The sequence below is a fragment of the Artemia franciscana genome, chromosome 4 (assembly GCF_032884065.1).
Source record: "Artemia franciscana chromosome 4, ASM3288406v1, whole genome shotgun sequence".
In the NCBI taxonomy this organism is placed as follows: Eukaryota; Metazoa; Arthropoda; class Branchiopoda; order Anostraca; family Artemiidae; genus Artemia; species Artemia franciscana.
The window spans coordinates 56014111-56032302 of NC_088866.1; the positions used below are offsets into that span (position 1 = coordinate 56014111).

The window sequence follows — 18192 nt, forward strand, 5'->3', positions numbered from 1 at the left end:
TTATAAGGATTGAGCTGTATGTCGTCATGAAGTTGTTTGTCGACTGACGTCATGTTTGTCAACTGATGAAATTACAGACCGGGACACCGGGACACAAATGACGACCGGGACACCGGGACACATGGAATATAAATGACGACCGGGATGATCAAAGAGAAATTACAGACTGGGACACCGGGACACAAATCACGACGGGGACACAGGGAATATAAATGACGACCGCGACACAGGGACACAACTACAATGGGGACGCCGGGGGCACAGGGGGGATATATAAATGACGACCGGGACACAAGGAATGTTCGAAGAGAAATTACAGACGGGGACACAAACGACGACCGGGACACCGGGACACAGGGAATATAAACGACGACCCGGACACTCAAAGAGAAATTACAGGCTGGGAAACCGGGACACAAATTACGACTGGGGTATAGGGAATATAAATGACGACCGGGACACAGGGACACAACTACAACAGGGACACCGGGGGCACAGGGGGATATATAAATGACGACGGGGACACAGGGAATGTTCGATTAGCAATCACCATCAACAAAGCTCAAGGGCAATCATTAGAATAATGAGGTATAGATCTGAATACGGATTGTTTTTCCCATGGACAATTATGTGTTGCATATTCAAGAGTCAGTGAACCTGACATTCTATTTATATGCACAGACAATGGGACAGCGAAGAATGTTGTATATTCGCAAGTTTTACGTAGTTAAAAACATATATATATACATATATATATATATATATATATATATATATATATATATATATATATATATATATATATATATATACATATACATATATATATATATATATATATATATATATATATATATATATATATATATATATATATATATATATATATATATATATATATATATATACATATATATATATATATATATATATATATATATATATATATATATATATATATATATATATATATATATATATATATATATATATATATATATATATATTCACAGGTGGGACAGAGGGACACAACTACAATGGCGCGTAACTAATATGGCGCGTAACGACTTACACGCGCAGGGGGGGGCTTGGGGGGCGCGAGACACCCCCACCAACTTTGTGGTGGGGTGGCGCGAAACGCCACCTCAAAAGCTAGTATGTAATAAAAACATGAGAATACAAAAGTTCTTTGCGTAAGCTAATTTATAAGTTACGCTTATCTTTTACTTATAAAAAGATTCATAAAAAATTAAAAGTTCTAGTTGCCTTTTTAATTAACCGAAAATCGGAGGGCAACTAGGCTTCCTCCCCCGCTCTTTTTTTCTCAAAATCATTCGATTAAAATTATGAGAACGCCATTTAACAAAAAAAAATAAAAAATAAAAAAAAAATACAAATTTCGTCTTAATTATTTTTCTGCGGAGAGCAAAAATCAAAACATGCATTGATTCAAAAACGTTCAGATATAAAATAAAAAAAAAACAAGTTTTTTAAATGATAGTAAGGAGCGACATTAAAACTTAAAACGAACAGAAATTACTCCGCATATGAAAGGGGCTTTTCCTTCTCAACGCCCCGCTCTTTACGCTAAAGTTTTTTACTGTTTTAAAATTTAGAGTTAAGGGAAGGAGTCAAACTTTAGCGTAAAGAGCGGGGCGTTGAGAAGGAAAAGCCCCTATCATATACGGAGTAATTTCTGTTCGTTTTAAGTTTTAATGTCGCTCCTTACTTTCATTAAAAAAAAACTTTTTTTTATTTAATTGCTTAAAAATGCAACTAGAACTTCTATATTCTTAGGTATTTCTATATTCTTAGGAACTTCTATATCCTTAGGTCTTTATTGCGTATATGAGGGGCTTCACTCCCTCGTCAATACCTCGCTCTTTACATTAAAGCTTAAATTTTGTCCCAGCTCCTTAAGAATGACCCCTGAATTACAAAGGCCTTAGACTAAATAGTTGAAATTACTGAAAATACTTTAGCCTGAAAAGCGATGTAATTAGAGGAGGTGAACCCCTCATATGCGTAATAATTTCTGTTCGTTTTAAGTTTTAATGATGCTCCTTACTTTCAGTTGAAAAAACTTTTCATATTTATTTTTTCATTGCTTTTTTTAATAATGCTAGAAAATTCTGCGCCCCCTTCATTGAAATTCTCTTCCCCCATGACAAAATACTCCACGGAAAGATCCTCACACGTAACACCTCTCCTCAACTTATACCCCTCCCCGCCCCCAAACCAAAAAAAATCCGCCTGAAAACGTCTGTACACTTCCCAATAACCATATATGTAAACACGGGTCAAAGTTTGTAACTTGCAGCCCCTCCCACGGGGACTGTGGAAGAGTAATTCATCCTCAGAGACATAGTTATTAGGTTTTTCGACTATGGTAAATAAAATGGATATCTCAGAATTTTGATCTGGTGACCTTGGGGGGGGGAAGTGATCATGGGAGGGGGCCTAGATGCCCTCCAATATTTTAGTCACTTAAAAACGACACTAGAATTTTTATTTTCGTTAGAATGAGCCCTCTCGCGACATTCTAGGACCACTAAATCGATACGATCACACCTGGGGAAAAAAAACAACAACAAAAAAACAAATAAACACACATCCGTGATCTGTCTTCTTGCAAAAAAATGCGAAATTCCACATTTTTGTAGATAGGAGCTTGGAACTTCTACATTAGGGTTCTCTGATACGCTGAATTTTATGGTGTGATTTCTGTTAAGATTGTATGACTTTTAGGGGGTGTTTCTACTTATTTTCTAAAATAAGGCAAATTTTCTCAGGCTCTTAACTTTTGATGAGTAGGACTAAACTTGATGAATCTTACATATTTAAAATCAGCATTAAAACGCAATTCTTTTGATGTAAATATTGGTATTAAAATTCTATATTTTAGAGTTTCGGTTACTATTGAGCCGGGTTGCTGCTTACTACAGTTCGTTACCAAGAACTATTTGATCGTAAGGAAGGGACTCCCATATAGAAGGGAGAACGTGACGAATCGAAAATGCAGACCTTGCAGACCTTTTAATCGGTTTTCTAATCGCTGATGGATTCCTTGTCTCATATTCAGGCTCATCTCTCTCAAACACATCAACCAAACATTCAGGTGAATTTTTATGCAATATATCAAACATAAATAGAGCCTTCTATAAATTAAAAAGACCTGAGTAGAAACTCCAAACTACAGATAAATCAACGGGTCTTGCTTTAAAAGGGTAAATGATCGCTAGCCAATTGTGAAACATTTCACAATCCACCCCTTGAATTGTGAAACCCCTTAAAATCGTACCCCTTAAAACTTGATGCGTTACGATGGAACAGGTTTCCGTTAACAGTCCAGTTCCCAAGAATGCGAACACACATTCAAGTAAGTGGTTTGTCACTAACATTGGAAAAAAAACACTTTTTTTAAATCAACAATTTTCAGAGAACTATTTAACATCAAGCGGAATTACCTACCTACTTATGAACTAAAGGGTGTGGAAAATAATATTACAAAATTTCAAGGTTCAACTATACAGTCAAATTAAAACTAGAATACACAGTTAAGATCACATTGAACTTTTCAATAATATAAAAATATGCAAATTGGACTTACTTTTCCAAGTTTTAGAGATTAACTCAAATAATGTTGCTAAGTATTGCTAAGAATAAATTGGCAGACATTCAGCTAGGTTGTTTCCATCTCAATCGTCTGGGACACAAAATTGTAAGTTTTGTAATCAAGTGTTTGAAACTGGTTTCGACCTTTTTACATATCATATCAATAGCCCCTACAATATTTAATATTATGTACTATCAGATAATGATAGACATTGGAGGTCATATTTCTAATTACTATCTTATACATTGGGTCTGCATTTATAACCAAGCTCAACTAAAACAATAGCTAAGCGACAGCTATGGTTAGAATTTGGATGGTTGGTGCAATCGAGGACACCAATTTGGGAGGAGAATGCACAGGCCAAGTTCCACCTATAGTACGAAAAACAACTTTTTTATAATTTCTTTAAATGAATTCGAAAAAAAATCCCCTTAAATTTTTAAGCTCATTTTTTCTTATATCCAGTAAAATAAAAAAGAAAAAAAAGCCTTGCATCCATAATTGTCATAAATTGCCAGCACTTTCTACAGCCTAATAAAGACGAGAGGCTTCCTGCTTTCAAGTATTTCGCATTCCGCATGCGTGTCAATTATGTGTAATCGTGCCAAATATGACACGAAGTGTGCCATTTGTAGCACGAAGAATTGTGGAACATGTACTTGTTCTTGACATTAATTTTGAAATCTACTTGCACCCTGAACTCGGAAAACCTTCAAAAGTCCATTCATTATGCTAACATTTTCATCTAGGATGCATAAATCATCAATATACCCTAAGTCTAGGAAAGTTTAGTTCCCGATTTGATTACGGACAAAGTCCATCAAAATGATCCATATAAAGCAACATAACTCCTGATGTAATACGAAGCCATCAACTAACCTCAGGTGCTACCTTCACAGCAGCATTATTGTCAAACAGTTCGTGGTAACGAGCTGTAGTAAGGAGCGACCCGGCTCAATAGTAACCAAAACTCTAAAAAATGTAGTTTTGATACCAATAGCTACATCAAAAGAATCGCATTTTAATGCTGATTTTAAATATATAAGTTTTATCAAGTTTAGTCTCACCCATCAAAAGTTATGAGCCTGAGAAAATTTGTCCTATTTTAGAAAATAGGGGGAAACACCCCTTAACGAAAATCACAACATCAGATTCAGTGTATCAGAGAACCCTATTGTAGAAGTTTCAAGCTCCTATCTACGAGAATGTGGAATTTTGTATTTTTTGCCAGAAGGCGGATCACGGATGCGTGTTTATTTGTTTGTTTGTTTTTTTTCCCAGGAGCGATCGTATCGACCCAGTGGTCCTAGAATCTTGCGATAGGGCTCATTCTAACGGAAATGAAAAGTTCTAGTGCCCTTCTTAAGTGACCAAAAAAATTGGAGGGCACCCCCTCCCATGTTAATTATTTTCCCGAGGTCTACGGATAAAAATTCTGAGATAGCCATTTTATTCAGAGTAGTGGAAAAACCTTATAACTATGTCTTTGGGGACGACTTACTCCCCCACAGTCTCCGTGGGAGGGGCTACAAGTTACAAACTTTGACCAGTGCTTGCATATAGTAATGGTTATTGGGAAGTGTACAGACGTTTTCAGGGGTATTTTTTGGTTGGGGGAGGGGTTGAAAAGAGGGGGATGTGTTGGGGCAACTTTCCATCGAGGAATTTGTCATGGGGGAAGAAAATTTCCATGAAGGGAGCGCAGGATTTTCTAGCATTATTTAAAAAAAATGAAAAAATAAACATGAAAAGTTTTTTTCAGCTGGAAGTAAGGAGCAGCATTAATGCTTAAAACGAACAGAAATTATTACGCATATGAGGGGCTCACCTCCTCCTAATACCCCGCTCTTTACGCTAAATTATTTTTAGTGATTTCAACTATTTATTCTACGGCTTTTGTGATTCAGGGGTCATTCTTAATGAATTTGGACAAAGTTTAATCTTTAATGTAAAGAGCGAGGTACTGACGAGGGGGTGAACCCCTCATATATGACATAAAAACATGAGATTACAATAGTGCGGTACGTAAGCTAATTTATAAGTTACGTTTATCTTTTACTAATAAAAACATTCGTAAAAATTAAAAGTTGTAGTTGCCTTTTTAAGTAACCAAAAAATCGCAGGGCAACTAGGCTTCCTCCACCGCCCCCTTTTTTCTCAAAATCATTCGATTAAAACTATGAGAAAGCCATTTAGCAAAAAAAAACTTGCAAATTTGGTGTTCAAACATGCATTGATCAAAACATGCATTGATTCAAAAACGTTCAGAAATTAGATAAAAAAAACAAGTTTTTTTAGCTGCAAGTAAGGAGCAACATTAAAACTTAAAACGAACAGAAATTACTTCGTATATGAAAGGGGCTGCTTCCTCATCAACGCCCCGCTCTTTACGCTATAGTTTTTTACTGTTTTAAAAAGCAGAATTAAGAGAAAGAGTCAAATTTTAGCGTAAAGAGCGAGGCGTTGATGAAGAAGCAGCCCCTTTCATATACGAAGTAATTTCTGTTCGTTTTAAGTTTTAATAAATAAAAAAAACTAATTTTTTTAGCTGAAAGTAAGGAGCGACATTAAAACTTAAAACGAACAGAAATTACTCCGTATATGAAATGAGTTGTCCCCTCCGCAATCCCTCGCTCTTTACGCTAAAGCTTTAAATTGTTTTAAAAAGTAGAATTGTGGCAGAGTCAAACTTTAGCGTAAAGAGCGAGGGATTGCGGAGGGGACAACTCATTTCATATACGGAGTAATTTCTGTTCGTTTTAAGTTTTAATGTCGCTCCTTACTTTCAGCTAAAAAAATTAGTTTTTTTTATTTAATTTCTGAACGTTTTTGAATTAATGCATGTTTGGTTTTGGCTCTCCGCACATAAACTATTAAAATGAAATTTGTATATTAATTCTTTTTTTGGCTAAATGCCTTTCTCTTAGTTTTGATCAGACGATTTTGAGAAATAAGGGGTGGAGAAGGAGGCCTAGTTGCCCTCCAATTTTTCGGTTACTTAAAAAGGCAACTAGAACTTTTAATTTTAACGAACGTTTTTATTAGTAAAAAATATACGTAACTTAAGAATTAACTTACGTAACAAACTTTCATAACCTTATATTTTTATTATGTATACGAGGGGGTTTGTACCCTCGTTAATACCTTGCTCTTTACACTAAATCGTAAGTTTTGTCCCAATTCTTTAAGAATGACCCCTGAATCAGAAAGGCCTATAATAAATAGTCTTAATTACTAAAAATACTTTAGCATAAAGAGCAAGGTATTTATCTCCTCCTAAATACCTTGCTCTTTATGCTAAAGTATTTTTAGAACCCCTCATATGCGTAATAATCTCTGTTCGTTTTAAGTTTCAATGCTACTTCTTCCTTTCATTTGAAAAAACGTTTTCATGTTTATTTTTCATTGTTTTCTTATAGTAATGCTAGAGAATCCTGCGCCCTTGTCATTGAATTTTTCTTTCCCTATGACAGATTCCTCCAAGGAAAGATCCTCCAACATAGCCCCCTCTCCTCAGCCCCACCCCCAAACAAAATAAAATCCCCCTGAAAACGTCTGTACACTTCCCAATAACCATTACTATATGCAAACAATGGTCAAAGTTTGTAACTTGCAGCCCCTCCCCCAGGGATTGTAGGGGAGTAAGTCATCCCCAAAGACATAGTTATTATGGTTTTCGACTATGCTGAACAAAATGGCTATCTCAAAATTTTGATCCGTTGACTTTGGGAAAAAAATGAGCGTGGGAGGGGGCCTAGATGCCCTCCAATTGTTTTGGTCACTTAAAAAGGGCACTAGAACTTTTCACTTCCGTTAGAATGAGCCCTCTTGCGACATTATAGGACCACTTGGTCGATACGATGACCCCTGGGGAAAAGAAAAAAAAAAAAAAAAAAAAAAAAAAAACAAACAAATAAACACGCACCCGTGATTTGTCTTCTGGCAAAAAATACAAAATTCCACATTTTTGTAGATAGGAGCTTGAAACTTCTACAGTATGGTTCTCTGATACCCTGAATCTGATGGTGTCATTTTCGTTAAGATCCTACGACTTTTAGGGGGTGTTTCCCCCTATTTTCCTAAATAAGGCAAATTTTCTCAGGCTCGTAACTTTTGATGGGTAATACTAATCTTGATGAAACTTATATATTTAAAATCAGCATTAAAATGCGATTCTTTTGATGTAGCTATTGATATCAAAATTCAATTTTTTAGAGTTTCGGTTACTATTGAGCCGGGTCGCTCCTTACTACAGTTCGTTACCACGAACTGTTTGATAATGTCGCTCCTTACTTTTTACTTTCAGCTAAAAAAAACTTTTTTCTAAATTTAATTCTTGTACATAGCACTATTCCGTTTAATTCAGTACTCTAGTTCAGTACTGAACTAGTTTTCAAGGTTACAAAATATAAACTAATCGGATTATTTTTTTATATTGTTCATGATCTGAGCTAGCTACTGCTTTGAATTAAATGTGCTGTTACGAAGTAACTTGCAATTACTGAAATAAGTTTTGCAAATTGGGACTGAAATTTTTTGGAGGATTATTTATTGTGGAATTGGCAAACTGTGGGCCCTGTTTGGGAAAGTGCACTGCCAAGTGATACGCAGGAAAGTCTTTTAGGCCGACTTTACACAGGTTGGATTGGAATCCACTTGGATGCAATAGGGAGGCTCGGCCCTCACTTACAGATAAGTCTTTTTACTCTGTTTATCGACTTCTAAAAATAAGATACTGTTAATGATACAGGGTTTCACACAGTTTGATGTTGCGCTAGCTAAATTCAAGAACTACCCCCTATGGTCTATGAGAATTTTGCAAATAGGAAAGGATTCGCACGGAAAGCCCACTTATCTGGTTTCTTGTTAGGGTAGTCATGATGAATTTAGGTTAATAGATGCGAATCTTCAAGAATACAACCCTAAAACGATAGATTCATCCACGCCTGCTGTCAAAAAAGCAATTTTGAAACTTGATAATACCCCTGAAATTTATGAAACTCTTTCTAAGACTTTTTTAGCTCTAAAAGCAAGTGATAAATTATGGTCTAACTCAGTATCTTTAAAAATCGCCAAAATTTAAGACAAATTAGTTGCAACTGAAGCCCAACTGGAGAAGACAAGAAGTGATCTGCTTGAAAATATTACAAAGAAAGTGACTGAAAAGTTCAAAGACCCAAGGTCACACAGTTCGTGGTAACGACCTGTAGTAAGGAGCGATCCGACTAAATAGTAAACGAAACTCTAAAACACGGAACTTCGATGCTAAAAGATATATCAAAAGAATCGGATTTTTATGCTGATTTTAAAATATATAAGTTTCATCAAATTTAGTCTTTGTCATCAAAAGTTACGAGCCTGAGAAAATTTGCCTTATTTTGGAAAATAGGGGGAAACACCCCCTAAAAGTCATAGGATCTTAAATCACACCATCGCATTCAGCGTATCAGAGAACCCTATAGAAAAAATGTCAAGGTCCAATCTACAAAATGTGGAATTTCATATTTTTTGCCAGAAGACATATCACGGGTGCGTGTTTTTTTTCCAGGGGTCATCGTATCGACCAAGTGGTCCTAGAGTGTTGCAAGAGGGCTCATTCTAACGGAAATGAAAAGTTCTAGTGCCCTTTTTAAGTGACCAAAAAAATTGGAGGGCACCTAGGCCCCCTTCCACGCTCATTTTTTCCCCAAAGTCAACAGATCAAAATTTTGAGATAACCATTTTGTTCCGCATAGTCGAAAACCACAATAACTATGTCTTTGGGGATGACTTACTCCCCCACAGTCCCTGGGGGAGGGGCTGCAAGTTACAAACTTTGACCAATGTTTACATACAGCAATGGTTATTAGGAAGTGTACCGACGTTTTCAGGGGGATTTTTTTTTTGTTTGGGTGTGGGGTTGTGGGGAGTGGGCTATGTGGGGGGATCTTTCCTTGGAGGAATATTTTATGGGAGAAGAGAAATTCAATGAAAAGGTCACAGGATTTTCTAGCATTACTATTAAAAAAAACAAAAAAACAATGAAAATATAAACATGAAAAAGTTTTTTCAATTGATAGTAAGGAGTAGCATTAAAACTTAAAACGAACAGAGATTATTACGCATATGAGGGGTTCTAAAAATACTTTAGCATAAAGAGCGAGGTATTTAGGAGGAGATAAATACTTCGCCTTTTATGCTAAAGTATTTTTAGTAATTTCAACTATTTATTCTACGGCCTTTCTGATTCAGGGGTCATTCTTAAGGAATTGGGACAAAACTTAAGATTTAGTGTGAAGAGTTAGGTATTAACGAGGGGACAAACCCCCTCATGTATATAATCGAAAATATAAGAATATAAAAGTTTGTTACGTTTTACGAATATAAAAGTTTGTTACGTTAATTCTTAAGTTACGTATATTTTTTACTAATAAAAACGTTCGTAAAAAATTAAAAGTTCTAGTTGCCTTTTTAAGTAACCGACAAATTGGAGGGCAAATAGGCCTCCTTTGCCAACCCTTATTTCTCAAAATCGTCTGATCAAAACTAAGAGAAAGCCATTTAGCCAAAAAAAAAAGAATTATTATGCAAATTTCATTTTAATAATTCATGTTCGGAGAGCCAAAATCAAACATGCATTAATTCAAAAACGTTCAGAAATTAAATAAATAACTGTTTTTTTAACTGAAAGTAAGGAGCGACATTAAAACTTAAAACGAAAAGAAATTACTCCGTTAATGAAATGGATTGTCCCCTCCGCAATCCCTCGCTCTTTACGCTAAAGTTTGACTCTTTGTCACAATTTTACTTTTTAAAACAATTAAAAACTTTAGCGTAAAGAGCGAGGGATTGCGGAGGGGACAACCCATTTCATATACGGAGTAATTTCTGTTCGTTTTAAGTTTTAATGTCGCTCCTTACTTTCAGTTAAAAAAAAACTAGTTTTTTTATTTATCACTGAAAGAGGCTACTGAACTGATAGTCAGCCAGGTTTATGATTCAGTCACGCTCGAGTTTAATCCAAAGTTTGCAAAAATTGAGCAGACTCTATGTAGTCTGAGAACTCAAATTGAAAATTTGGAGGAGAGGATTAGTAGAATAGAAAAAAAGCTTGATGATTATGATCAAGAGTCCTTACTTGATAGTCTTGTATTTCATGGGGTAAAGCAGTTACCTGGTGTAGACACTCTTACGACAATATATCCTATTATAAATAGCAGAATGTCTGTGAAAGACCTCTTATCTTATGATTTGATTAATGTATACCGTCTCCGATTGAATAATCCGACTACAGAGCATGAAGAAAGTTCTATTAGAGCTGCTCCGATCGTCGTTAAATTTTCTGGCAAAGATGTAGCCCGTAGAGTGTTTAAAGCAAAAGCTAAACTTGCTTCAACTGGTGTTTTTGTATCGGAGTCTCTAACTAAACGTCGCCGGGACATTTTGAACGCAGCGAAAGACAAGTATGGTCAAAGAAATGTTTGGTCGGATCCGGGTCAGATTTTGACAAAGCCTAGTGTAGGGTCAACAGTCAAGAAGATCCGTTCTATTACCGACTGTATTTAGTCTTATGTTTTTGCTTGTATTTTCAACTTTTCTTTTTCTCTGCTTTTATGTGTATTTTTTTTTCCTTTCTTTTTTTTTATATATAGAGAGATTTATTTTGGTTCGAGATTTCATTTACTCTCGTTGCGTCTATACTGGATGATTTAATGAACCGACCTTTTCTCCTTGAACAGGTTCTGTCGGCACAAATAGCAACTGATATTGAGCCTTGTATGAACCAACTTAAATTTAAACAGTTGAGAAACAGTGCTTACGTTCAATGTTCGCAGTTAAATCCCGCGGAAGCCGATTTACTGAGTTTATGTGCCTGGAATTGCCACCTAGCCACGTCTTATGAGGATGTGCTGCAATTTCTCTCTGATTCTCAAGGTAAAGTTAGTTTTATTAGTATATGTGAAAGTTTTTTGAGTCAGGAACACTCTGTCTCATTGTACTCTTTTCAAGATTATAATTTGGAGATTAAAAACCGGACCTCAATTTATAGAAGGGGAATTGCGTGTTTGATTTCTAAGTCGTTGACTCACCATGTAAGAAATGATATTGATGTTTGGATAGAGGGTAAATTCGAAAGTTTTAGTCTGGATTTAGATATGGGAAGTAGTAAATTTTTATTAGTGTTATGTATAGACCACCAAGTGCTAGCTGGGAAGAATTTGAACATGGGTTTGATCAACTTGCGCGTGCGGTGTCTCGGACAGGTTTAGATTTTATTTGTATGGGTGATTTTAACTTTGATCTGCTTACGTTGAATGGAGCGAATTTTGATTTTTTTAATTTCATGGTTGCTCATAATATTTTCCCCATAGTAAAGATTCCAGCAAGTGTTACGAGTCATTCAGCCACTCTCATTGATAATATTTTTGTTGGTTCTAAGTATCTGGACCGTAGTTATGCCGATGTGGTTCTATACCCTTGTTCGGACCATTTCCCAGTTGTTGGAGCAGTACCTTGTGGCCGAATAAAAAGAAATAAAATAAAAAAGTAAAGACTAGGTCGTTGAAAAAGGTGAATTTACAGAGGTTTGGCGAAGAGTTGAGTACCATTGATTTTAGTGAGATTATGGATATGAAAGATGACTCTTCTGATGCATTTGATCGTATGATGCATTTGATCGTATGTCGTACAGCTAATGTATGATAAGACTTGCCCATTGAAATTCTTGAAAAGCCCATTCTTGAAGCCCTAGATAACTACTGAAATTCTTAAAGTGTCAGATTAAAGAAATCAAGCGTATGTGGAATATTTAAACAGTGAATGTGCCAAGAAACTGGAAGAATTCAAAATAATATGCAATAAAGTAAACTCGATGAGAAGAAAATTTTAAAAAGAATACTTTGCCAACCAATTGAGTTTAAATAAGGATAATACAAAAGGAATTTGGAAAGTTATTAATGACCTATTGGGAAAGAAGAAAGAAGCTCCACCTAAATCGCTACTGATTCAAGGAAAACTTGTTAATGATGAAATAATTACCACGACTAAATTTGCATAGTTTTTTTCAAGTGTTGGGCAAAATGTAAAGGTGCAAGAGTTAGTGAATTTTAATAACGATTTAATGAAAGATCAATTTGTGGATGATAGAGGAATTGGAAATGAAATTGAATTTCAGCCTTGTACTGGAGATGAAATTCTGAAGGTTGTGAAAACAATCAAATCGAATTCAGCAGGGACAGATGGCATTAATCTGATAACTTTTAAGTCAGTGATTTGTTATTTAATGCCATGTCTAGTCCATATAATCAATCTTTCCCTCCAAACCGGTATATTCCCTGACGCGCTTAAAAGGGCGAAAGTAATCCCCCTTCACAAAGGTGGCTCTAAGCTAGAAATTGAAAATTATAGACCAATATCAATCCTACCCTTGTTTTCGAAAATATTTGAAAAAATTGTGCATAAAAGGCTTTATGATCACCTTATGAAAACGGGGATGTTAAGTGAAAACCAGTTTGGCTTTAAAAAAGGTCACTCGACGTCGGATGCCATGCATTCCCTTTGTGATACTATAAATAAATGCTTTGAATGCGGTGAAATCCCTTTGACTGTTTTTAACGATTTTAGAAAAGCGTTCGATACAGTGGATTTTAATATTCTACTCAAACGTCTACAATCCCTTGGAGTGATAACTATTTAAAGTGGTTTCATAGTTTTCTAAGTGGTAGATATATTCAAGTTGTATTAAATGATGTGTTTTCTTCTCCTTTTCAAGTGAGGTGTGGCGTACCTCAGGGATCTGTTTTGGGACCACTTCTGTACCTTGTGTATGTTGATTCACTGCGTTTCTACTTACCTGAGTGTTGCGGATGATTCTACTTTAACTGTGTCTAGTATATCTGTCGATGATTTGTTGTTGAAAGTAAATAGGGTATTAAAGACATTTTTTGTATTTACAAGTTTGAGCCTTTTGTCAGTTAACGTTAATAAAACTAATTTTATGATTTATAGGTGAGTTGGTAAGCCTCCATGTGTTGATAAAAATATATTTTTTTAACGGTAGGCCTTTGTCACAGGTGCATGAAGGGCGTTATTTGGGATTCCAGCCTGATTGTAATCTATCTTGGAAGAACCATAGTGATCTTGTTGCAGCTAAAGTTGCTAGAGGTTTAGGTTTTGTGTCGATTAAAGCATGTTTTACCATTATCAGTTCTTTTACTATTATATCACATCATTTTTGCGCTTTATATTTCTTACGGTTGTGTCCTTTGGTCTAGTAATTCCTATGCAAATTTTAAAAGAGTGCAGATCCTACAAATTAAAACAGTACGTCTTCTTGGTAATTATGTAGAAAATGTGAATGATACCGCGTCATGTTTTAAGAAATTACTAGTGCTTAACATTGCTCAGATACGAGATTATCAAGCTGCTGTTTTTGCGTATCGATGTTGCAATGATGTATGTCCTCCAGTTTTTACCAGTTTTTTTTCGAGTAAATCGTTCACTCCATGGGTATGAGACCAGAGAGACAGATAATTTTATTGTTCAGTACCGACACACCAGCATTAGCTCCGGCTATTTGGAACGATATCCCAGCTGGCATTAGGGAGGCGGAACATATTGAGTCATTTAAAGTAAAATTAAAAAAAAAATTGGGTGTGGGGAGTTAATTTCTTTTTTTTTCTTTTTTTTCTATGTACTATCATTGTTAGCCTTTTTTATGTATATTCTGGTATTAAGGGATAATTGAGTGAGAGTGTTTTTGTCCTTCTTTAATATTTTTTTTTTTAATTAATTAGGTTGAGAATTAGAGGATTGCAGCCGTCCAACATAAGGCTGTTTGAGCCTTCCCCCGACTGTTTTGTGTATTTATGCTTTTTGTAATTTAGTAGTCAATAAAGAGTTAATAAAGTAATGTATTTATCTGGTATACAATACAAGGATAGAGCCTTCGCTAAAGCTCTTCTATTAGCTGAATCAAACGCTTGCTCATAATCTATAAAACTGAGTACTAAAGGCTTTTGATTACTCAGGTATTAATCTAGTATTAATCTAGGATAAAAATTTGGTCGGCACATCCTTTATTCTTCTTAAAACCACACTGTTCTGTTATAAAAAAAAATGTATCTACAGCATCTCTAAGCCTAAATGTATCATCATACTATGTAATTTACATCCTATAGAAACCAGATTAATGCCTTTATAATTAACACACTCGCTTTTGTTACTTTTTTATGAAGGAGTTTAATTAGAGTTTTTTGCCAAATCGCTAGGTATTTCCCCTTTTTCGAAATCATGTTCATGATCTTCAGGAAGATTTCTTTAACCTCACAACCAGCGTGTTAAAAAAAGAAATGTATATTTCCCGAAGTATCAGCACCTGGGGCATTTTAATCCAATTGTACTGTCTCGAATGTTTCGTCACAAAATAAATCTTTCTTCACATCCAATGCATCATAAAGATTTTTTTTCTTTTCTTCATCTTTTCCTGTAACTCTATCACGTTACAGCAGATTCTGGAAATGTTCTGCTCACCTCTCTTTAACACTTTCCTTCTCACTAATTGTGGTCCCGTTTCTGTCTCCAATTACATAAAAAAATATGTTTTTTAACTGAAGGTAAAGAGCGACATTAAGACTTAAAACGAACAGAAATTACTCCGTGTATGAAGGGGCTGTTCCCTCCTCAACGCCTTGCTCTTTACGCTAATGTTTGACTCTTTCTCTCAATTCTACTTTATAAAACATTAATTAACTTAACGAGTTTTTAATTTTTAATGAACGTTCTTATTAGTAAAAAATATACGTAACTTATAAATTAACTTACGTAACAAACTCCTATATTCGTTTATTTTTAATATGCATATGAGGGGGTTTGCCCCCTCGTTAATACCTCGCTCTTTGTACTAAAGCTTTAACTTTGTCCCAATTCTTTGAGATTGACCCTTGAATCACAAAGGCTGTAGAATAAATAGTTGAGATTACTAAAAATACTTTAGCGTAAAGACCGAGGTATTTAGGAAGAGATGAACCTCCCATATGCGTAATAATCTAAGTTCGTTTTAAGTTTTAATGCTGGTCCTTACTTTCAGCGGAAAAAAACTTTTTCATATATATTTTTTCATTGTTTGAAAAAAATAAAGCTAGAAAATCCTGCGCCCCTTTCATGGAATTTCTCTTCTCCCATGACAAATTCCTCCAAGGCAAGATCCTCCTACGTAGCTCAATCAACCGTCCCCTCAACCCCTCCCCCAAGCAAAAATTCCCTTGAAAAGGTCTGTACACTTCCAAATAACCATTACCGTATGTAAACGCTGGTCGAATTGTGTAAGTTGTAGCCCCTCCCCCGGGAACTTTGGGGGAGTAAGTCAGCCCTAAAGAGATAGTTGTTATGTTTTTCGACTATGCTGAACAAAATGGCAATCTCAAAATTTTTATCCGTTGACTTTAAGAAAAAAGAGCTTGGGGGGCCCTAGGTGCCCTCCATTTTTTTGGTCACTTAAACAAGGGCACTAGAACTTTTAATTTCCGTTAGAATAAGCCCTCTCTCGACATTCTAGGACCACTTGGTCGATACGATCACCCATGGGGAAAAAAAGCAAACAAACAAATAAACACGCACCCGTGATCGGTCTTCTGGCAAAAAATACTAAGTTCCACATTTTTGTACATAGGAGCTTGAAACGTCTACAGTAAGGTTCGCTGATACACTGAATGTGATGGTCTGATTTTCGTTAGGATCCTATTACTTTTAGGGGGTGTTCCAAAATAAGGCAAATTTTCTTAGGCTCGTAACTATTGATGAGCAAGACTAAATTTGAAAAAAAAACTTATATATTTAATCAGCATAAAAATCCGATTCTTTTGTTGTGTCTATTAGCATCAAAATTCCGTTTTTTAGAGTTTCGTTAACTATTGAGCCGGGTCGCTCCTTACTACAGTTCGTTACCACGAACCGTTTGAAACTGGGACAAGTCCACATTGACTAATCGCTCTCAAGTTATTAACACGCCAGTAAAATATTTTACTATTATGTATCTTCCATATCTTTGAAAATTCTCTTCATGGCCTCCCCTTCATACCTGTTTAATCTATGTTTTGATGATTTCTCCACTTTCTTTGCTTTCCTCTTGTCTTCAAATGATCCATCACTCAAATAATTATTGTATGGGGCTCGCCTCCTTTATATTAAACATAAAGCGTTTTCACTAATATTTCTCGCTATTTTTCTAACTTTCTTCCCTAAGACCCACTTCACAAACGATTTTACTAAAATTATTCCATTCATCTTCTACGTTGTCAGATTTTACTATCCAGTTTAGTATTCAAATCTTCCTGGAAAGTTTCTCTCAAATTCACATCCTGGAGTCTACAAACTTCATAACTTCCTGGAAGGTAGTGGTGAAAGCTTAGTAAAGGTTAGCTAAAATTCATTGAAAGTTTAGCTTTCTTTATCATGGGCAGTGCCAAAACGCTGCCTAAATGAAGAGCGACATGGGAACAATGTACTATTTTTGGGGGAAATCCTAGACTAAGGCACTTCGTATCGAAGAACTTGTCGTAGAAACTGTGAAAGTAGCTCATTTGATCGGAATTTGGAACGGCAAGTGCCCTTTTAAATAGTCATAATTGGTTGGAGAGCAACTAACCCCCCTCCCAAGCCCACCAATCCCCAAACACATCCAAGGGGCAAGGGTTCTAAGTTATTTCCTGGGGGCATATAAGGTTTTTATAAAAGTGATGGTCATATAAACTTTGGAGGGACTCAATGAATTGGTATTCAGGTTTCTTAATACGCCCCGCTCTTTATGCTAAAGTTTTTTACTGTTTTAAAAAGAAGAGTTGAGAGAAAGAGTCAAACTATAGCGTAAAGAGCGGAGCGTTGATGAGGAAGCAGCCCCTTTCACATACGAAGTAATTTCTGTTCGTTTTAAGTTTTAATGTCGCTCCTTACTTTCAGTTGAAAAAACTTGTTTTTTTTATTTAATTTTATTAAAGAAACAATATGACCGATGCTTATTTAAGCAAATAGTACAAATAGTACTATTTAAGCAAATAGTACAGCAAATCTTAGTACACGAATTTTCAAAAAAAAGAAAAGGGAAAAAAATATGGTGCCGTCTTCAAGAAAAAAGTTATGCATGCACACATATACACGATTGCTCGTTTAAAGACATATGTGCGTAAGTGTGTGTCTATGTGTTTTAATGTGGTGGTTTTTCCCTTGGGGCTAGAAAGAGGGAGGTATTTGGTTATTAATTTCTTTTTTTTGGGGGGGAGGGGGTAATTGAGAGGTAAGATTTATTCTGAGAGTAAAAGCACTGATCATGTTGTCTGTATGCCCAAAATGTAAACACTGTGGTTCTCGGTGTGGCGTCCAGGAATAGACATTCAAATATTTTAGATATATGTTTTTATTCGTTGATAAACCCACTAAACTTGAAACTTAAAAACTTAAACTAATGATACATCGCCCAAATTGTCTGAAAGTGGAAATTTCTGTTTCTGATTGAATTGAACGGTGTTTGCCTGGTAAAGCCTTCGAAAGGGCGGTCTCTCAAGATGTTCTGTCTACCTGCTAGGAAATTGCAGAAACAAAAC

At 35.6% G+C, this 18192-nt stretch overlaps 1 long non-coding RNA gene across 3 annotated transcripts in view; it reads right to left on the reverse strand.

Annotated features, from left to right (window-relative positions):
• Positions 1-11232, reverse strand: part of LOC136026647 (uncharacterized) — a 100204-nt gene extending 88972 nt beyond the window's left edge. For all 3 annotated transcript variants that reach the window (XR_010617369.1, XR_010617367.1, XR_010617368.1), the window contains exon 1: positions 10770-11232. This is a non-coding gene — a long non-coding RNA (uncharacterized LOC136026647). The remainder of the gene's footprint in view (positions 1-10769) is intronic.
• Positions 11233-18192: the final 6960 nt, after the last annotated feature.